At 45.6% G+C, this 22,522-nt stretch overlaps 1 long non-coding RNA gene across 1 annotated transcript; it reads left to right on the top strand.

The window, feature by feature from the left end:
* The first annotated feature begins 1,951 nt into the window (after positions 1-1,951).
* LOC116448421 lies at positions 1,952-20,524 on the top strand. Its single transcript, XR_004241938.1, has 4 exons — positions 1,952-2,072; positions 15,494-15,662; positions 18,604-18,661; positions 18,769-20,524. It is a non-coding gene; the product is annotated as an uncharacterized LOC116448421 (long non-coding RNA).
* Positions 20,525-22,522: the final 1,998 nt, after the last annotated feature.

Raw genomic sequence — 22,522 nt, forward strand, 5'->3', positions numbered from 1 at the left:
GCATCTATCTCCTGGCATTAGGAGTCAGAAAGAAAAAGTGGCCTCATGCCATGTGTGAATTGCAAATATGGTGGTGGGAAAGGAGGGGGATGTTTGATGTAGAAAGCCAGAGAGTTGACAGGCTGGAGTATTTTCATCCTCAAACACCCTATGGTAATAACGGCTTTCACATAATGACATTTTAGAAGATAATTATCTTGTGTTTTTAGTTAACACCATTTAAGGCTTAATTCCATGGTGAAGGTTAGAAAAGTGTTCTTTCAAAATGAAAATTCTTATATAACTCGAGAATGCAGAAGTGGATCCAACTGGCCTTTGCAGATTGTCCTTCCTTACTGTCCCATAACTGTGAGTGCACACAAGTAGCCTGATGTATCCGTAGAAACACAGTGGCAGAAAACAAAGATCAAGACAAAATGGAGGAAAAGGCAGAGTCATAGATGAGAAAAACAGGACTGTGCTACTCCTTTTACCTGGAGAATAATGAGAAACTTCCTGTCTATCACATAGTCTAGGAATATGTTTGGAACTGTTCCTTCTAAATGTCTTTACTTAAGACTAGGCCTAAAAGCACAGAGTAGCTTACAGTGATTTCATACATAGGTCTCAAAGGTGCAGTGCAGAGAGAAGCAAAAGTAATCCCTACTGTGGAAGGGAAACTGATAGCCCAGAGCATCAGATCACTGAGCAGGCAAGCTGGGAATCCCTCCTGAATCAATCCTGCCTCCAGACAAAGCTGTTCCTTCCTTATGTGTACAACAGGTAAGTTTTTCACAGACTAGGGCTGGGTTTTCTTTGACATACTATGCACCTTTCCTTCCCGAGGGAGCTGAAATGAGAGCACACAACCAGCCCTCGGCCAGGGCCTCACTGCTGTGAGAGGCAGAGCAGGGCCTGCAAGGAGAGTGTCTTGGTATGGTAGGACAGCAGCTCCAGCCAGGACAGCTGAGGTGAAAATCCTGCACAAATCCATATGAGACACCCTTGCACCTCAAGACATCCATCAGCTAATCCTCCCCTTGGCAATCTCCCCACTTCCATCAAAGGAGTTTGGATTACGACAGCTGCTGTCTTAATGAGTGTGATTCTGAGGAGGATGACTTCTCCAGGACAAAAATAGAGTACTTTACACTGCCTTGGTCACCTTGCCTCTTAAGAGAACCGGGCACTTAACAAACTGCTGCTGAGCCTCAGGAGGGAGGCGAGTCCTCACCCAGGGAGCTGTGCATGCAGAGGAGTTGGGATGGAGGGAAGCCAAGTGCCTGCCTCATGCTGCAAAGTAATCCTGACCTGAACTGGGCACAGAATGTGCATCTCCCGCCTTCCAGATTTTTAAGCAGTTTGTGAGGCCAAGGCCCTGGCCCTGGCCATTCACTGTCACACAGACCTAGTAGTGTTCTTACTTTGGTAGATGGACGGTGGCTAACTCCCGTTTCCTGGCCACACTTAAATTTGGCTGACTGTATTTTTACTTTCTGATATTCCTGCCCCACCCAACCAACCAGTTTGACCATTTGCTAATTCCCCTCATCACTTGTTCCTGTTGGTTGTGGAGTGGCTCCTCTTTCACCCTGGAGCTCACTGCATTGTGCTGCATAAATGACCTCAGGTTCTAAGCTTACCTACAGTGACATTCCCCGTTCCGGAGAAGCAAGTTTGCGAGATGGGTTCCCCCCATTCCTTTCCAACCCTTAGAAGTATAGCTGTCACAAGAAGGGTGGTGGAATGGGGTGGTCTCGTGTTGCAGAGCTGATGTGCTTTGAGAGGGCTTTCCAGTTTCTCATTCCTTTTTTCCCTGTAACTATCGGAACAAACTGGCCATGCCCCTCTAATCAAAGAAATGTGAGGTTAGCAAGAGGCTCCAAAAACATTTCCTGGCAACAAGACAAAAGTAAGTCTACTGAGAAGTTTATGCAGAGGGAATATTTCTATTATATACAGTTGTGTCTTGTTCTCAGATGCCCATACCAAAGCAATTACTCTATGGGAGATGCCGACTGGCTGGAAGAACCTGTTCATTCTGGGTCTGTAATGGAGTCTGTGAGGAGCTCAGCTTCCTGGGGTGGAAGAAGGTAAGTGTGTGTGAGGAAGGGAGGCTGGGACATGTTTATTTGGGAGGGCAACCTTTCTGGGCTGGGAGCCTACTTCTTAATTTATTTGGTGGTCCAGGAAAATTTGTCACATCACATTCTTCAGCTCCCATTTGCACTGAGGTGATTACATCACCCCAGAGCCTTAGGTAGCTAGCAGGGATACAGCTGTATACAGAGCAGGCTGGCCCTCTCATGATGGCAGTGATGTGGTTTGTCCCTAAGACAAACAAAGTTGCACAGGAAAGGTACAAGTCTGGGTCCAGTCAAGGAACTGCAGATTCAAGGCCAACTCTGAACTTTGAGCCAGCTCACAGTTGGTATCTTTCATGTGTGCTTTTACCCCACTCATGAGCTCCTCACATGAGATTCACAGACACATTATGGCCTCTATGTTCCTGCAAGCACAAGGGCTGTCATTTCTGGGTTCTTGGAAGAAATGCCAGCACCAGTACCAAGGCTTTCCCAATGATAACGCCAATGGTCTGAGCAGCATTTTGGTGGTCTGGAGTTGCAAGGCATCTTGGCTTCTTTACAGCACTGTATTTTGCAAAACAAGAGCAAAGGATCAAGGTCCATAGGAGTTGGGGCAAAAACAGACACAGAGCTGTGGAAAAGTGCTGAGGACAGCGGAAAGGGAGAGCTCCAGAGTGCGGAGTTTCCATGGCAGAGAATCTGTGGCTCTCCCATCACATACTCCCTTTTTGGTGTCATCCCGTATACAAGTGGGAATACAGAACACTTAGTGTTCTTGGGTCACAAGCCTTTGCTTTGGCAAGCTTGGGATTGGACTCAGTGATCAAAGGGACATTGGGGTATTTACTCATGGAGTCCCACAGCACCTCTGAGAGGTGTACAAGTATTTCACCCCTGATTTGCTCACAGCAGTGGTAAAGCAGTGCAGGGAATCGCCTTTCACAGCAGAAAGTGCAGCAGTGTCAGAGCCAGGCTGCCTGATGCTCAGCTCACTGTGTTCTCCTCCAGATCCTATGCTTCCTCTGTGGAATGCTGCATCTCTCATGTTTCTGGTCTATCTCTACACCAAATCTTAACTGCTGTTTAAAACTGGCATAATCGGTTTTGATAAAATGTACCTCCAAGATCTTCCAGGCAGGGATTCTGCAAGACATCCAAGATTTTGGATATCTCCAAAAGCTGAACCATTCCTCTTGCCACACAAAGCAACTGTACTTTCAGAGAGTTAATAAATCCATGCAAGCTCTTTAAAAGAAGAAATCAGGAGGATTTTTTTAGACATTTTTAGACAAAGGTTCTTTTTTTTTCCATGCAGCCTCCTTGGTAACCAGCTAAAACAAATTCCTCCAGACTGTAAACTAGAGATAATGGAGTGCCCCTTTAATCTCTGTCCGCTACAGATCAAGTTACCTCTTAGAAATTACTTATCCTGGCCAAGCAAATGAATTGGAATTGATGTTCTTAATTGTTTTCTAAATTGCCGTTCCCCACTCCCTTCCTCCCCTTCTCTGCACACAGCTGTTTTGCATCAGAGTCTAGTCTAATGGGTACTGTCACTCACACGAGGGGGTGAAGTCATGTGGTCATAAAAGAGAAAGATTGGGGGAAGAGAAGGAAATACCACCCAGTGCATTATCTGGCTGTGACACACACAAACTGAATAGAAATAATTCCTCCTAGGGGGCTAGTCCCAACAATGGACACAGTGCTGTCTTGGGCTAGAAAAATGTGGGGACTCACTGCGTTCTCTGATATTTGTTTCTCTCTCATAGAGAAGGAAGATGATTAAAGTGCTAGTTTGGGACACAGGAAACCTGAGTTGAAACTGCTGACTCTGCAGCAATCTCCTTTGTCTGGTTTTGTGCAAGTTGCTTTGTTTATGCCTTAGTGGCTGCAATTGTAATGCATAAATAATACAATTCCCTTCCATTCTCCTCGGGGCAACAGTGGTCTTTCATTAGCTGTATCTTACGAAACAGCTTAACCTGCTTGCCCTCTCCAAAATGTGCTCCAGTGCTCCTGTGTTTATAGATATTAGTCTCCATTTCACTTGGAACTTGCACTGCAGAGCCTTTGGGCTCTGGGAGCATCAGGCCAGGACTTAACACCAGAATCCCATTCCTCTCTATCCTCTAAAGTGGGCACAGATCTCAAGTCTTAAGCAGGACTCATCCCCTGAAGACATTTTGCTCCTATAAAATTCATTCTTGCATGTGAAATGTATGCAAACAAATTATTCCACCAACTTCCCTGTCCTGACGCTATGTTCTCTCCCAACCTATAAATGACCAATAATTCCAGTTTTGCTGCCAGCAGTTTTCCAGAACTCAGCTGTTCCCTTTTAGACCTTGTAGTTCCATGGACTAATGACTGTTTGCATGGACTGACAACTCTCTGCTCATCAGTCCATCCAGAGTAGAACCCAAAAGAACAGTGGTTGTCCACTTCTTACTGTCTCCCAGAAGGTCTTTCTTGACAAACAACAGTCTACCACTTACTCTTGTTATAATGTCAGATCAGTTTTCTGAGGGAGATCAGAGATTCAGAGAATTTGCTGCCCACATAAAGTCCTGAAGTGCCTGCTGGAAAAGCAGCAGACTCTTGGATACCGGCTTGTAATATCTGAGAACACTGTGTAGGATAGATCTGAGATAAAATGGCAGGAAAGGAGTTTGATACAGAATGAGTTAAAAATCATGCTAACTGCTGCTAATGGTGAGGAAACCTGACTATGTCAGGGTGAAGTTTCTTCCCCTCCTGTTCAGTAAGGAAAACACAGATTTCTGAGCTGGTCACTGTGCTGGAAGGGAGGGATTTAAATGTGCAGGTGTTGGGTGTTGTGAGTGAGATTTTCAAAAGACTGAATATGAGTTAGGAGCACAGCTTCCAAGTTGTGTGAATCAGGTACACCTAATTGTCTAAGTGTAGGGTTCATTCAGCTGCCCAATAGGTTAAGTGCCCGGTTCAAAGCTAGGAAGAAAAGCAGACAAAAGGTGTTTAGAGCAATGCTCAGGAAGGGACTCTGACCTTCTCATCACAGCTTCCTCTTATCACAGGAGGATTTTCATAGCTGTTGGAGCTATAAGCTGAGCTCCTGTACTTTTTGCTTCTTATCACACTAGCAGTAATGAAGAATCTGCAATCTGCATTTCGTTGGAGAGGTGCCAGGAAGAAAGGATCCTTACGTGCTTTGTCTGTAGCAGTGTGTGCTAATAGGAGAAAAAACTCATTTATGTCAATGGAGAGAACAGCTGTGAGCCTTAGATGGTGCTACCCTTGCTGACATGAGGTACTTGCTGACTCCTTGAATAGCTCCATTCAAATCAATATAACTGCTCTTGGAGTGAGGTTCTGCTCAGTGTTAATGAAGATGTCAGAATCTGGCCCACAGGGAATAAATGCATTGAGCAAGAAGGAGCTCTTTTATAACCTCTTTCCTAGAACGTGTTTGGAGGCCTACATTTGCAGCTGGTTCCTATCTCAAAGCCAGGCCAAACCAAGCTCCCCCTCACCAGAAGATGCAAGCATGCCCAGACTTTTGGAAGTTCAGCTCCAGATCCAAACATAGGCCTGATCCAAAGCTGATAGACTCCCACTGACCTAAACAGACACTTGGCCTGAGTCCCATTACTTGGGCCCATCTTGCCACAAAGCAATACACCACACACCAACACTACTGGCATGTCTGGACTCATGTCTGTATGAATATGATCCCTTTTCTCTTTTTATCCCTCTTGCTTTAACATTTTTTTAGGGAAGGGATTGGTCTCAGGGAGGCATAAACTCCCTTCTTTTCCATCCCTGACAGAGTATCAAACTCCTCCACTGAGATTTCTCCATGGAGACATTGGGTTTTCCTGGCAGGCAGGGTTGCAAACTACTCAGCGGAATGTCTACAGCTCTGCAGCTCAAGAGGAGCCAGGAGGCTGGGCATCCCAGCCAAGGGAAATACTGCTGTCGTCCCAAGAACACTTTCATGGAGACTGAGGTGCATACTGGATTAGAGGCAGCTAAGCTGGGGTCTTGTGTTTTTTTCTTGGTTTCCTTTTCCCCCTTGAAAACCTAAAGCACGGGGAAGAGAAGTCCACAGACAAGAAATCTGGGCATCCTGGTGGATGTTGAAAAATGTGGTTTGTTAATGGATCTTTTTATTTCTGGTACTTCTGGCTTGTTCAACACATACACACACAAACACACATACAGAGAATAACTTGGCAAGCTCATGTTTTCATGGCACAGCACCAGGAAATGGGAGTTCCCCTCCCAACAGAGAAGATCAGGGCCATGAGGCAAAGGTGGGGAATCAGACCCAGCCTGAGTCTCAGTGGAGCGCTGGCCCGGACAACTCTTACACAAATAATCTCCAGGAGCTCTGAACCCATGCTTCATTGTGGACACAGACAGTGCTGTAGAAAAAACAGACTGAAATTGCTTCTTTTTCATGGCATCTGTAGTGTAAAAACGGTTTTCGTCCAAGACATTTGTGGTCGGAAAATCCTGACACCTCATAAATTATCTTAGAGGCGCAACAAAGCTTCAAAAAGATGAAACTCAATGCTGAGGTCAGCAGGAATTTTTTTTGCATCTTCTGCAGTGGAGGAGCGTTTTCAGTCTCAGGAAAACCACCACAAAAAGAGGCAGCAAGAAGCAAGAATATTTCTTGGCATGAGAGCCTCAGTGCTCAGGGGAGTCAGGCATCTTCTAGTATTTATTTTTGGCCACCTTTGTGTTCACACATCATCAGAACGTGATCCAAGCAACCAGGGGTACCCGATTGTGAGGTGGCTGCTGCAGTTACGCGACACCTCCAGGTCCACCCGAACACCCAGGCTAATTACTCTTGCATAGTGCTGGGGGCTGCGCAGGTTGAGCACCTCCAGGATTGGTCTGACAACACTTTATAGGTGAGGTGGGTGTGGGATAGGGCTGAAGTACTGCAAAACCACAGTCACCTTCAGTGTGAGCTTGCAGAGAGCATGGAACAGTGTTGTGAGGAATGGTTTACGGTCCCTATCAGCTCATACCCACAAGCAGACAGCTGGCATTTTTTAAAGCTGTTTTCCTATTCCTCCTGACTACAAATGCAACCCCACTGCTGGAGCTCTGCTGCCCTGCTGTGTGAGGTTGAACAGGCTGCTTAATCCCTCACACCTCCCCAGACTACAGCTAGTCTGAATGAGGATGACTGCCTAGCATCTTCCTTTGCTCTCTGCTTGGATATTTCTTCTTTGTTACACAGAGGAGAGTTTCCTTCTACCAGACAAGAACTAGGCGGAGAAAGATGACCCTGAGGGCGATGTTACACACAGCCTTTTTTGACACAAGAGCCTCTGCAGCTTAGTTACCACACGTGGTATTAGGGTGGCACCCAAATGTCCTCTGCAGCACATTAAACCCCAAGTTGCTCAAAACAGAGGAAAACTGAGGTGGTGTTTGAAAGAAGAACAGAAACATGACATCCAGGATGGCCTGTGGTTCCCCTGCTGTGGTGTGTGGCAGGAAGGACCTAGCCAAAGCCAGGGAGTTCAGGAAAGAAGGGCTTTTTCTGCAGGGTGAAAAGTGGAAGAGATGTTTCTAAGAAGGCAGAGACCCTTGTCTCTGTCAGGAAGAAATCATCTGTCCTGTAGCAGGCCCTGTCGCTGCTCCCAACTGCTGCCATCCTTATCCATGCCTGGCCTTGCCCTGCAGTGCTCCTGGCAGGAGGTCTGGAGTGCTGCAGGGTGCTGGAGCTGTGCCTGCAGCCTCCTGAGGGCTGCTTGGGAAAGGCAGTGCCCCGGCTGTGACAGCCAGCCCTCCTGCAGGGCCCCAGAGCAGGGGGAATGCTGCCAATGGAAAGCCAGTTTTGCAGACAGACCCAGTCCCTTCTGGGACACACAGTGGGGTTTTGGGTCGTTCTTTATCCCCTTTACTGAGAAGTCATCAAAATGGCTCCATTTAATCTCTAGCATTGCTTTTATGCGTCTTAGTTTGGAGAGTGAAGTTACAAGGTAAGATATGAACTGCTCTCCACTTCTGTGGGTGGACAAAACTTTCAGATTTAAAACTTCTCTCCATCTGTTCAGCTCTCTGAGTCCCTTGCAGGATCTGACCTCCCTGCCCACTTAGTAAATCAACGGTTTCTAAGGCATGTATAACTGATTTTATGGCAGCAAGATGCATTTCACTAGATTTATGTTATTAAACTGGAGGGGGGAAGCCTCCTTTTATTTGGGGCAGTCCTTGAGTTTTACAGGCTTGTTTGAGTAAGTAATTATTTTGGTAATGCTGGGGCCTCCTTTATTGAATCGTAAATGCATCCTGAACAGCTCTCGGAATAACAAGCAGACCTTTCCCTGAAAGGCTAAGGATTGCCTTGATTAGCAAATCTGAACATTAGTAGTTTACTTTGCGATTAGCTTTGCTGCTGAGAGCTGCCTTGGTTCATTTCTCTGGGACTACGCACAGGATTAAGAGTGTGTGTAAATGTTTGCAGGATCAGTGTCACAAATGAAAAAAACCCAACCCAAAAGCCGTTTCTTTGGAAACATCCTCTCTGACCATGTTAGGGAAAAGGATCAGATAATTGGGATCTTTATGCTGCTTATTATAAAAAATGCTTTGGAACTAGTTCAAGCACCAATCAGAAACCACATTGTTCCACTAAATCACTTTCAGATGCCATTTCAGATACGGAATACAATTACTCCTAGTTTAAAAATGTAAATGTTCCCTTCATAAAACACACACACTCACACACTCACACACAACTATTTAAATTTCTTTTATTTTTATCTGTCTTGGCTGGAGTTCAGGCCTTCCACAGATGATCTATCAACACTTTTTGTGCCATTTCTTTCTGCCAGGCGTCGCGCAGAGCCCATGTACAGTGCAGAAGAGCTGTGACGTGGACTTTAGGGCTTTACAGTCAAAAGAGCTCTTGCACAAGCCGGGAAGCTGGAGGCCCAGGCTTGGATGTCTGTGTGCTTAAGAAATCATTTCAAAGCAAAACCTGGAACAAAAATTCTGCCTGAGTGTTGCATTAAAAACCCACCCGAGATGCCTGGAGGGGTTCCTGGCCTGTCACTTTTGGTTATTGGATAGCTATGGGTTTGGGGAAGCAAACTCTATGGGGTGGCTGCCGCCCACGTGCTCTCCTGATTGTTGGGGGAGCATGAGGTCCATCTGTGATAAGATCAAACTGGGAGTCTGGCCCTGCTGGTGATGGGGACCCACGTGCCGGCCCTGCTGCTCATGTGTGAGCACAGGCTCAAGGGGAGGTGGGAAAAAGCTGGAGAAGGAAAAGGCTGTTCCACTGGGGGCTGGATGGGCCAGGCACCCTCTGCTCGCTGGAGTCAGCACAGCATGAGCACTGCCCCAGCACAGCCCCCGGGTAAGACATTAGTGTTGGCAGCACACATATCTCCTTCCTTCTGAGCCAACACCCAGGCAACTCCAGAGGATTCCTCAGCCTCTCTGTAAGGTGTGACTCATTTCACAGGAGGCAGCATCCCTGCAGAGAGGTAGGGAGGGAGCCAGAATAACAGCTGACCCCAAGTCTTGGGCAGGCAGTAGGAGGCTTGGCAAAGGTCCCAGTCTGCCCAGCAGCAGCCTTGAGGCAGGGTCCTGAGCCCCAGGCTCTCATGGTGTAGCTGCTGGGCTGTGCAGAGAACTTTTTCACCTCTGCCAGCACACCATGTTGACTCTAGGCTGGGACTGTCTGGAACATGGGTAATGGAAATCTCTCATTGTTGTCAGGAAGTTATCCTTCGTCACTGCTGAAATCCTCTAGAGTGGTTCTGTTTTGGTGAGCCCAGCCATGAGTCTGTGGGAGCGCAGCCCGCGCTCCTGGCAGACGGATGCTGTGTTTTCCAGGGCTTGGGGCCCCTGTGCTGTGTTCAGTCCTGCTGTGGGACAGGAAGCCCACAGACACCCGGGAGTGTTGCCCTAGAATCCAGACAAAACCCCCAGAGATGCCAGACCCCCAACAACCTGGCAAGAAGCTGTGGGAACCTGGGATCAAAACAGGGATAACAAGGCTTTGGGATGCTTGAAGATGCTGCCGTTTTTCAGACAGTCCATGGGCCGTCTTTTTTTTTTTAATTTTTCTGGGGCAAGCAGAGGGATTTCTCAGCATCAGAGCAACATGAGACTCTTGAGGGCTGAATTTTGGAAAAAGTATATGGAAACATTTTCATACTTTCCAAAACAAAAGATGCTAAGGGCTTTGCTACTAAGGGAAAATTCCTTCACTGGTTTTGCAGAGGCTGAGATTTCTGAGTTTCCTTAGCACTGCTCATGGCTTCTTTAGGAGGGCTTTAGTCTGACACTGAGAGGAATGGCCTTTGAACTCTGTGGTAGCTTAAATGCAATGAAATCCTGGCCCCACAGAAAGCAGTGGGCTCCCAATGACTAGCACCTGCAAGTGAGATCAGGAGCTCAGGCACAATGCCTTAGCTGACATTGCTGGAGCCTCATGGTGGAGTAAGGGATCTGCTCTGAGCCAAAATTTTGGCAGGCATGACCGAAGACCACTTTACTTCCATGTCTCCAATGGCTGGGAGGCACAGTTTGGATGGAGAACAAAGCCATTTCTGAGGAAGGGATGTTAAGACTGATGTATGAATTGAAGAAGCATTTTAGAGCAGTCTGAAATAAATCCAAGAGAGGGGATTTTCAGAAGCACTGGCTGTTCTTCCTAACACCAGTGACTGATTTTACGGTGGGAGCAGAGTCAGGCTGATGTAAGGTAGCTGTGGAAATTGGACCATCAGTGCTCTGATTTTTAGTGTTTCTGACCAGAAAACTGGAGCTCTTGCTGAGATGTGATTACTTTTGTGATGTTTGGTTCTTACAAAAGGGTCACAGCCTTGTTCAAAGGCCAGAACCTCCCTGTAGCTTGCTGCATCCCTAAAGAACATCCCATTGATTCAACTGGGCAATACCCTACCCAAGTAAAGAGCAGCCCACAATCCATTTCTATGAGTATTGTTTAATTATTACATATTAGTGTCATTAATAATTTTGGTTTTCAACAAGATGGTTGTGGCATTTGCTGCAACGTGCAGATTTCTATTTAAAAGAGATACTGCTGACAAATGTTAAGATGTGCTTCTTACCTCAGGGATAGAAGTTTGCTCTGCAAACAGGAAATATTTTTCACTGATGGGATGGAGAAATGTTACAGGTCCTGATATTGTGAACTAGAGAGGCATTAGTGATGGGACGAGTGGGAATGGATTGAAATTAAAAGAAAGTAGATTTATATTGGATGTTGGGAGGAAGTTCTTCACCCAGTGAATGCCTATGTCATGATTTTGGAAAAGGATGATCTTTGTGGTCCCTTCCAGCCCAAACCATTCTGTGACACTGATTTGATGATCAGGTTTGGGGTACTAGTCATTGGTAGTATGTGATTATTTAAACCTCTCAGGTTTTCTTTTTTCCAAGGTTATACTCCTTGCCCATCTGATTGCAGAAAAATTTCTAGAACAGTGGGACAATTGCATCTGAAAGCCTGACAAAACCTAGACACTCAATAAAAACATGCTACATTTCTTGGTCTATTCTCTCTTTTCCTTTCTTCTCTTCCTTTTCATGGCTGCCTCCTGATTCAATAGTGAGGCTTGGAGGCACAGAAAACTACAGTGGGAAGAAAGCAAATATTGCTTGTTCAGATGGACTTAAGCTCTGGTATCAGAGGTGCAGCTCCAGCCTCGGATCCAAATATCATCAGCATTCAGTTTCCGCTCACTCTGACGGTCTTCTGCACAACAAAGAAAACTCCATTCACCTATTTGGAGGTGTGGAAGCCCAAGTGTCAGTAATTATTAGCAGTGGCAAGACAAGTGACATGTTTCTAGGTATGTGCCTCTTCTGGGGCTCACTCCTCATTCCACAGCAACATTGAGAACGCCAGAGGAAGCAGAAGCAGCGGGAGCAGAGCTAATGGGCTCAGGATGGTGCCAGAATGCCACGGGTGAGTTTTCTTGCAAGCTGCCCATGGAGAGGGCCCGTCAGCCTGCACCAACAGAGCCATATTTCATTTACACATAAGAACCTGGGATTGTCCTGGGAGGCTGTGTAAGAAATGAGGCTGCATGGTTGGTGAGAAACCAATAACAAATACTACGTTGCCTCCTGCCAAGCGACTGGAGAGCAGAGGGAGGCCTGTGGCAGAGGAGAGCTGGGACAAGCACAGAGCAGCAAAGAATGTTTGTTAGTTCTTCCCTGTATCACTTATCAAGCATAACCAACCTTGCCACCATCAAAAGAGATTGTGACCATGGAATGAACCCATCTCCGGGACCCACTGGACATTTTTCATTAGGAAATTTTTTAAATAAGGTATGCTATTTTTTGTGCAAACATTTAAAAAGTACCTATTTTGAATATTTTTTCTGGGGAAAAGAAAAGCAAAGAAAACCCAGTCTTTCCCCAAAACGAAACACTTTTATAACATGAGAAAGTTCTGTTTCCACAGCTTTTGAATGTTCTGAACTTTCTTATTTTCCAATATGAAATGTATTTGATAAATTTTTCTCAATGTTTCAGAAAACCAGTGTCCAATTGAAACATGTACTCATGTATCTGTCTATACAGTTTGATTATGGGAAGTTTATTTCTAAAATATTAACTTATCACCAATATAAAATGTTATTATCTGCTCTGGAAGAGCAAAGGAATTCAAAATTATGGAAAAATCTCATGAGATGGAGGACCAGAAAGAAGAGGAAGGTAGATGGCAATGAAGAGGAGCAGAGGAAAAGACTTTAGGAAGGAAGCAGAGGCCATTCAGTGAAGAGCCACCTAGGTTAAAAATGGAGAAAAGCAGGATAAAGCTGCTTGCAGAATAGATTCCCTGGTGCGGAGAAGTGCTGCATAGGGGGATGACTCTGGACAGTTCACAGGCCTTGATCCAAGTTCAAGAGATTGTGCAAGGATAATGATGACAAGGAAGATGGGGATGTGCTGAACTCTATGCTCTGTTTGGATCTATCTTAAAGTTTCATGCAGCCTGCCATAAAAAGTAACAGTATTAAAGATTTTTGCAAAACCTGCGTGTTGTGGGCTTCGCCTGTCCTGTGTCACTGGAGAGCATGAGCAAGACACAGAGGCCTGGGGGTCTGGTTTCCATGGGATGGTATCAGAGCTCCTGGGTTCAGGATGTGCAGGGAGGGCCCCCCTAGGAGGCAGCGCTGGTGGCTCAGGAAACCCAAGGAACACTGTTCCTGTGCACCGCAGGGAGCCTGGAGATCAGCCAGAATAGAGGCAGAGTCTAACTTGCAGCAGGACTTCTCCACAGCCACATACCAGACAAAGGAGGAGGATGAAGATGACATGCTTTACCCCCAGCACCTCTCTGTCGCTGGCAGGCAAACTTGTCGCCAAGGGCAATCCTGCAGAGCCAGCTGCAGCCAACCCCTTCCACCAAACATGCTGGTGTGGGCTTTCAGACACTTGCAGGGGCTTTGAAAACCACCTCTTGGGTGTGCTCCAATCTTGAGTAAACAGTTCAAGGACACCAACGAGGTTCCCTGCCTCTCAGGCAGCATGAGCCAAAGTGATAAAAATTGAAATAAAACCCCCAAAACAAAGGCAGAGGAAAGAGGGAGAAAAAGCTGTGAGGCCCAAAGGGCTGAGGATGTGGGTACTGCTGGGCTTGATTGTCTTCTGTGCTGTGCAAGGAAGAATGTTCCTGGGACAACATTGCCGACTTTTGGATTGTTACTGGTTGGGTTTTTTATAATATTATTTTCTTCCCCCAAAGCCAACAGGCAAGTGACATAAAGCAACTGGAATTGCTTTCTGAAGCTGGGAAAGTCAGAGATGATCCCTGGCTGGAAAATCCAGATCTGGGTTTTCAACTCCTTGTGTTGCACAAGACCATGAAGGCCTTCAGCTGGGTTAGGTCTGCCACGTGCAGAGGGGGCGAGTGGCCAACTTCAGAGTCAGGTTCAGGTTTGGATTCTGAAACACACCCCCTTGCCAAAAGTCCAGGGTCGATCCCAGAGGCTTAGGAGGGAAGAGCCAATTCCAGCCCATCTCCTCTAACAATTCATCTGGGCATCTAATGAGGAAAGCTGTCTTCTTTGTGCTGACAGTTAAATATGCGCTCAGGCTCATTCCTCCATCAAAAGTTTACATTATATCAGGTTTAAATTATTTTTGTGCTATGGTTGCACCCTCATTTCACAAACCTTTCAGCCTATTGTGGTTTGGAACTTGGAGAACTTCTAAAGATCATGAATTAAAGCAGGAAGATGTCTTTTCACAACCTGTGACCTTGTTTCCATTATCAGCCGTGAATCCACACCATTGACTTGTCTGCAGGGACATGAGGGGCTGGAAACATCCAGGAAGGACACATAAAACAAAAGCTTTGAGCTCAAATAATCACAGCAAATCTGTGATTAATCCTTAGTTTGAAAGCTGGAGTTCTCCCCAAACTCATGGGCTGACTGGACCATCCATCAGATCATTGGAAAGGAAGCAGCTAGGATTTGATCAATATTTCAAACCAAATCAGTGAGGTTGATTAAAAGTGAACTCTGAACTCCAAGAGCTTTTTCACATCATGGGTTCTCTTCAAAAGAGATTGCTCTGAGCTCCTCAGCCATGAGAAAGTGCTACAAGTCAGTCATGCCTCCTCATCCGCATGGCCTCCACAGGCACAGATTTGAAGGGCATTTCAAGGAGATGGCATGAAGTAACCCCAGATTCTGTGATTGACTCAGGTTGGTGAAAGGGGAGTAAAGGGAGTACAGTTACTGGGTAGGAAATAGGGTTCATGAAGCATGCAGGGATCTCAGACACTGGGATTTTTTGCAACATTTATTGGAACAGACAGGCTAAGAGCACTGAGGGATAAAGGATCCCAAATCAAACAGGCTAATTGGTCTCAAATGGAGTGAGTAAGGAACTCTCTCCATTCCAAAATGGGTCAAATTGCATTTTAGAAGGAGATGTCTGAAATTTGAGTGGGAGGCCTGGATAGAAAAATGAATGGATGAACTCATAATTGACATGGATTCCATTATGGCTAATACCTGTGTCAGAGCTGCCACCGAATATGGCCTGCAAATCCAGTCTGGGGGAATTCCCTTTAGAGATATGACCCAGGTGAAGCAGACTATTTGCCATGAGCCTGTGAGGAACTGAGACTTTAATTGCAAACATATGGCTGGGTAGCTTTCCAGCAAGTGAAACCTGGGGGATAGAGAGAGACCTGCTCTGAAACAGATGATCCAGAAAGGCTTTCACTATCTCCGGCAATGGGTTTCTGTGTTCTCCTATCACTTTGTGCTGAACAGAAAATTGTAAAGAAAGGAAAATTATGCTGAAATATAACAATGGCAAAAGGAGCCCTGTGATTTTAGGAAGAATAAGGGTGAAATTAAGTTTCCCATGAATTTACTGTGACATCATTCCCTGGTTTTGTCTTTTAAAAGGCAGCGGTCTGATCTTCAGCTTGTTCCTGTACTGGAGAAGATATAAGGTGGTTTGTGTCATGAACAGTTGTGCCTGGACTCAGTTCCAACCTGAGAAGATGGCCTAGAGGACAAGAGTGTCATCCACTTGTGATGGACAGCTTGAATTGCCTGTCTTGGTGTTCAGCAGGTAGGGAGAGTGCATCGTAGAAAGGATGTCAGCACCAGCTCCTGGATCTGATTGCTTCAGGGACAATACGGAACACCTCACCCCCCACATCCAGGATCAGGATCAACAGGGTGTATGAGCACAGGCAAACTGACAAGACCAAGAGCCTGAGTTAAAAGGCAGCTCCCATGGGAGTTGGGGAAGAGTCCTGTAAGGGCTGCTTGATGATATTTCACGTCACTTTCTCTTGGCAGTGTGATCCCAGCTTGCAGTAGCACCCTATCAGAGCTGGTCTGTAGAACAGGCAGCCAAACCCCAAGGGAAGGGGAGAGGCTGCAGAGTTTTCAGTACAGTCAGGGCCTGGGGAAAGCAGACTGTGCGGTTAATCTTATCTATTGCTATCTCTTCAGACTGTCCCAAAGGTTTTCCGTGCTTCGCAGAATACCTTTTAATACTAGGAACTCCGGGCGTGTTTGTGCTTTCCTCTGGGACCTGGAAGCATGACTTTATGCATAATGAGAGGCAAAGAACTATTGTCTGTGTGACTGGGAAAGTGAAGGGGAACGTGGGCTGGCATTGATCCCAAGAATAGGATGGCTGAGCTCAAGGGAGTTTACTTTTCTGGAGGTGTTTTTGTTTGTCCCTGAGAGGACACAAACTTAACAAGGCAGAAGCTGCCCTGTAGTGGCTGGACAGGAAGGTAGCTGGGCCAGTCAAGTTTTGTAAGGTAGAACAGCACCTTCTGGGTCCTGGCCTGGGAGAGGCAGCTCCTTGGTGTCCCAGATGGCCAGTCCATGGGGAGCTTGGGCCTTTGCAGGGCTGGAGGATTTTGACTCCTGAGTGTTGGAGGTTCAAGTTCTGGACAAAATTGAGGAAGGCCTGTACTTGCTGTGGGAAAGGGATTTCTCCCTCCTGGAGCAGGCATCCAGGTGACACGAGCAACACCTCAAATGTCAGCTGGGAGGTTGGCTTTTGGAAGAGAACCAAAGATGAGTTTGAACAAACACAGCAACCTGTGAGTGCTGGTTTTGTGTCCATAACTGCACTTTTCCATGTGACCTAAACATTAAGGTTTGAGGAGGCAAAGATTGTAAGTAACTAACAGACAAATTGCTGCTTTGTGATGATGTTTAGCAGTTCACACAGACCAAAGCACCAATTTTTGGTCAGGATAATTTTTTTTAAGGCAGTGTCTGAGACATCTGTGGCAAAGGCTCTGGTTATGCCAAGGAGTTCCTGAGAATGAAACCAAGAAAAATTGGGTCTGCAAAAACTGAAGCATTTCCCAGTAAATATTCCCTTAACCAGTGACCACATGTCTGAAAAGGAAGATCTATGCAAAATGGGAAGGGAAGTCTCACAACAGCACTCTGTAATAAAATAACAACAGCGATGTATGCACACATGTACACACACAGTCGTTCCAGATAAAATCAAATATCCTGCACTCCAAAGTTGGTACACTTCTATTTATTTTTATCCTTATGACTATGAAATATATTTTTCCTTGGACTAACAGTTCCAGACAGAAGTGCTGTAGACAACTCTATCAGCTGCTGCTGCGGGTGAGCTCTCTACTCTGCCTGTATCAATGGATCTACTCCAGGTCTTTCCTGCCTGTAATCCTTCTTGCAAATCCCAGTCCTCTGCTCCCTCAAGTCCTGCCCTCTTTGCTTTATGCATCCCTTTCCAGGACACTGGAATGCATCTCCACTTAGATGTTCTGTTGCCAGTGATTTTAGCAGATAACATCGAGGCACACATTGGAGCAGAGCCATTGAAGCAATAGTGGGATCTGTTGGAAGGAAGGAAGTGCAGACAGGAGAGAGAAAAGAAGGCAAAAAGATAGAAGGAAGGAGAAGTGAAAAGCAGAAGGTGAAGAGAAAGAAAGGAGAGAAAAAGCAAGGATCTGAAAGAATGACAAATTACTCCTCTGGGCCATGTTATATGCTGCATAATTTACAGTAAAATGAAATACTGTTAATCCATAAAGGCTGTATTGTTCTCTCTTTCTCTTGGCCAGCTACTGCTGATGTAAGCAGAAACTCTGTTCTGGGCTGAAGCAGTCAAGAGCCTTGCAAGAGAGCCTGGTGCCCAGACTGGAGCTGGAAGAGGGATTTGGCCTCTGCTGTGAAGATTTTGAGGACTCAGGCTTAGAGGAACCCAGGGAATGTGAGGATGTTGAGCAAGCTTCAGGAGCTTTTAGTCAGTGTTTCTTCTACCAAAGCTAATAAAAATCCATCTTTAAATCTTGTTCAGGAAGATGTCAGAGCTCTCCTGCAGAGTTAGTATGCCTAACACAGAGACTAGCTTAGTCATGACAGGATAAGGCATAGTCCTGCTAAGAGTTCATATATTCTGCAGGCTCACTCCATGAGATGTATAAATGTGTGTGGGTGTGTATATATATGTATATCTATATATATCTATATATATCTGTGTGTGTGTGTGTGTATCACTGTGTATAAGCTTATGCAGGTATCTGTTTTCTCCCAATAACTCAGTAACTCTGCCTGCAGCTTTCCAGACTCCAGGATCCTGGCCAGCTGGAGCAGGAGAGGCTGCCAAGTCCATCAGGTTGATGGAGCCAGCAGGCTGCTCCACCTGACTGTCTGGAAGCATTCTTTTGCTCTCTTGGGAGCTTCCCAGCACATCTCCATTTCCTCTGAAAGAAGGTTTGCCCATGGCTGCCAGCATCTGTGGCAGGTCTTCTTTCCATGGCTGGTGTGGCTGCAAAACCCAGAGACCCGTGGCCCTTCTTAGCACTGCTTTAGCCATCTCCCAGCTGCACCAGTCCTGAAAATTTCCAAAATGTAGTTCATGAAGCAAATGAGAAGACACAGGCTCTTTGCTGGTGCATAGCTGCTTTATAGGGATAGAGGGGATGATCTCATTAAGAATTCTGTATATGCCACAACCTGGTGAAAACAGTAATAAATCATGGTTTTCTTTTCTTTTAAAGGAAAACTTCATTGTCAGCAACTGAGAAGATGCTGAAGAGTTCCAAGGTGCACGAGGAGGTAACAAGGGGACGGCTAAAATTTATATTATTGTTATGTTTCTATGCTAATATCAAGAATGACCCTACTGAGAAAGTAAATTCTTTGCTCATGAATCTGTTATACAGGTGCCTTGCAGGAGCAACGCAGAGACACAGAGAAGATTTTCACCACTTGATCTCAGCATGTGGCTCTCATCTGGTGCTGTGCTCCGTCTGCTCTTTGCCTGGGACAGCGTCAGAACAAGTGGGGGTTTCAAAAGTGGTCTATATGAGGGAGAGCAAGAGAAGTTCTGTTTTCCTCACTGCCCAGACTAAACAGGTTGCTCCAACTACACCTCCCCTTCTGGGTCCTCTTTCCAAGGAGAGGTTCTTAGCAAGACTTGGAAGCAGAGGCTTGCACAGCACTTGCATTGACAGTCTGCAGTTATGCCCTGCTCTTTCATTGTCCAACGGATGGTGGTGTCTCTTCCTGCTTCAGGCTTGTTTTATACCTGGAAGAGCCATCCCAAATGTGGGCACGGTAGTGAGGTGGAGCCCTGAAGTGAGAGAGGGACAGCAGAGAGATAGGAGAGGTGGAAAAAAGCACGAGCAACTCGCCCAGGATGTCCAGTGGATCCATAAGCAGGTACCATCACTGCGTGTTTGTGAAACAAGCCAAGACAGGAGTATCCTCACTGATTCTGGCTGACTCAAGCAATGGGTCTCTTCTCCCTGTCCTGAAGTGTGAGGTGTTCACCCTGGCAAGGAATCCATCACTCTTTGTTCAACTCACTGTAGCTTATCCTACAGAGAAAAGGCATGCAACCCCATGCTCTTTCTCTCTTCCTTAACACAGAGGTCCCCAAGCTATGACAAAGAACCCTGACAACCTTCTTTATGTCTTTTGGAGCACTTACACTTGTATTGTTCAACTTTGAATAGAGAGTTTTTAAAAATAGTTGGTTCTCCAGACCAACTACAGACTTTTATAACCTTGCCAGCCAACCACGGATCAAGGGTGGGAAGTGCTATTTTGGCAAAAAAGGTGCCAGTTTTTTCTTATTTTCTCTCTGTTGATTTGGGGTTTTTTTTAATATAACAAGAATTCAGATAAAGAAGAACTGCATGTATAAAGGAGGTGAGGATTAGTGAAGAAGCAAACAAGAGATTTTTTTTGCTTATGTGGAAGGGGAGAAAAAATAAGACAGCTTCTTGTGGAAACATGGAAGGTCTCCACTGTAATGAATAATAATTTCAAATATATTTTCTGAGATCCGAACAGTATTTATAGGCAAATACTGTCTCAGAAGGTAGTGGGAAAAAGACAACAGTTTTCCTAACATTGGCTGGGAAACAAAATTTGCAGTTCTGGAAGACTTGCCATTTCCATAGGAACCAGATGAGATGAAGCAGAAAGACTTAACAGAGGTGATTAGGAAGTATTTTATACTGAAAACAAACTTTCTAGCTGAATGACATAAATTACTTTTAAGGGAGCAAATGGCTTTCTAGCAAATTTAAAAAAACAAGTATCTGCCCTTTAGTAACTGTTTTAGAGAGCCTTGGAGAGCAACAAGCTCAGCTGTGGAGTACAACATTAGAGGAACCATGGGGATCTTTGGGGTGGCACATTGAGGTGCTGAAAATCTAGTTTATGCTACCAGAATTTTGAAAGTCCTATTAAAATTTAAATACATACAAAAAACCCCTACATGCTTCATAAATCAAGAAAGGACCTTCACTATTTTGCACTGCTCTGAACAGAGATTGGAGGTGAGTGATGTGGGCAGAACAGTTCATCCCACTGTTTGGTGTTTGGGAATTTTAACAAGAGAAATAATTATGGGTGATATCCTGCCTAATTTAAGGTTTTGTATTTTAACAAAAAAGATCTGCCTACTTTTGTGTTTTGTTTTGGTTATTTTAGCAGTAATAATTTTGTGGTTTCTGTAGTCACCTTCTCAAAGAAGGGAGCCATCACAAACAAACGAGCTACTTCCTCTGCAGTGCTATTTCTGTTTTGGTTTATTAGGGAGCTAAAAAAAAGCTTTGATCTACCCTCCAGCTTGATATGTTATGAAATATTTTCATCAAACTCTGCCCTTAATTGAACTCATATTAATCTCAGCAAGATTAATGCGGATCTATATTCTTATGGGTTTCTGGACAGTCAGATGAGATCTTGCAGTTCGACCTCGCTGGTTTTGAGTTCAGTGGACACCACTGGAGGGGCAGAGATATTTCTATAGAAACTTCATTGCAGGACTGGGGATAAGGGCAAATGCATTTGGCCTGAAGCACAATTAATGCATTGCCTAAAGTTTGCCAGTATGTGTTGGTCCTTCTCCCATTGAAGTTGATGGCAAAACTCCCATGGAATTCAGCAAAGTGGGGTGGAATCTATACAGAAATTATTTTTCCCAGAAGAGCTTTGCAATAACCAGTGGATTTGCAAACTCCTCACTCTGACACATTGAAGTAATTTGGGACTTTCATTCCATTTTGCTTTAATTGGGCTTACTCTGCATCTGAGTCTTCCTAAGTGGGTTGCTGTGCCTAAAATATGTGCAGGCATGTTTGCACTCTCTGAGGGAACATGGAAGTTAAACTGGAAGGGGAGGTTATGTTAGCAAGGATATTTTATTTTATACTGCTTCCAAAGGCAACCCTGTTTTGTGCTCACCACTTTGCCTTGACTGCTCTGTGCCTCTCCATACCAAATTGTGCTGGGATTTGATGATAAAGCACATCCTCTTTCCAGGAGCCCTGCCAACCCCTACATCCTAACTCACTGGTGTTCTGGTACCTTAGGCACTTTGTGGTCAGAAGGCAGACTGTAAATGTGGATATGTCCAAACCCTCCGGAGGAAGAGAAGAAATTTCTTACAGAGCTGCTGTTGTCCATTTAATTCCCAGTTCCTTTGTTTTAGTGTTTCTCAGGCAGTGCCAGCTGAGACAGCTCTTAGCTGGATACCAGCACTTGCAGGGCCTGATTTGGTTCATGTCTTCTATAAAAGTTTTCCATCTCTGACCAAGGTATTTCACATCAGGGTAAAAATGTGAGTAAATCAGAGCTGGCATCTATCCCAGACATATCAATTCCCTTAATTCCCTTCTTCCTGTGGCTTTGGGACAATCAAAATAGGGAATGTTTCCATTGCTATACCTTTATGAAAGCACAACATGTGAACGCCATATCCTGAGTGCATCCAGTGCATTTCCCTGCCTTGGTCGCTACCAACTGCACAGCTTTCCCTGGCAATTACGTGAAACAGAGCACTGCAGTGGAGTCAGTCTCTTGGCAGGGCTTGGTTCCAGGGAAGATCAAAACCCCTAACATGACAATTAGTGAAACAAGGAGAAAGAAGATGGAAGCTGTCACTCCCAGCCAGCCAACACTAACACAGTCTGAGGGCAACGGGAGGTGCCAAAGTGTCCGCTTGAAAAATTTGGAGAGCTGGGGGTGGGTCAGAAAGAAGGCTGCTCCGAGGCCAGTTTTCTTGGCAGGAAAAGCCATTTGCAGTAATGGAGGAGCAGTGGAGGCAACTCATCCTCTCTGAGGGGACATGCACTGTCTTTTCTAAGATCCAGGACAAGCTGGCATTATTTTGCATCCCTGGGGCAATGGTACTTTGCCATGGAGCTGAGCTGGGTGGAGTGCACACAGCATGACATGGATCCAGGGGTATAAACTGATGGCACAGGAATTGCCAGGACAGGGTGGCATGAATGGACCTGTGCAGGGGAGGCAGCCAGCGCCCTTGGGTGGAAAAGGGAGCTAAAGACAGAATGTGGAGTCTGCTGCAGCATGGGCTAGAAGGCAGAGCAGAGAGCCAGGCCTGCCTGTAACGAGCCTGTTTATCTCCAAAGCAGTTTTTCTCAGACCCTGATCCATGGGCCT

This window comes from Corvus moneduloides, chromosome 9, assembly GCF_009650955.1.
Source record: "Corvus moneduloides isolate bCorMon1 chromosome 9, bCorMon1.pri, whole genome shotgun sequence".
Classification (NCBI taxonomy): domain Eukaryota; kingdom Metazoa; phylum Chordata; class Aves; order Passeriformes; family Corvidae; genus Corvus; species Corvus moneduloides.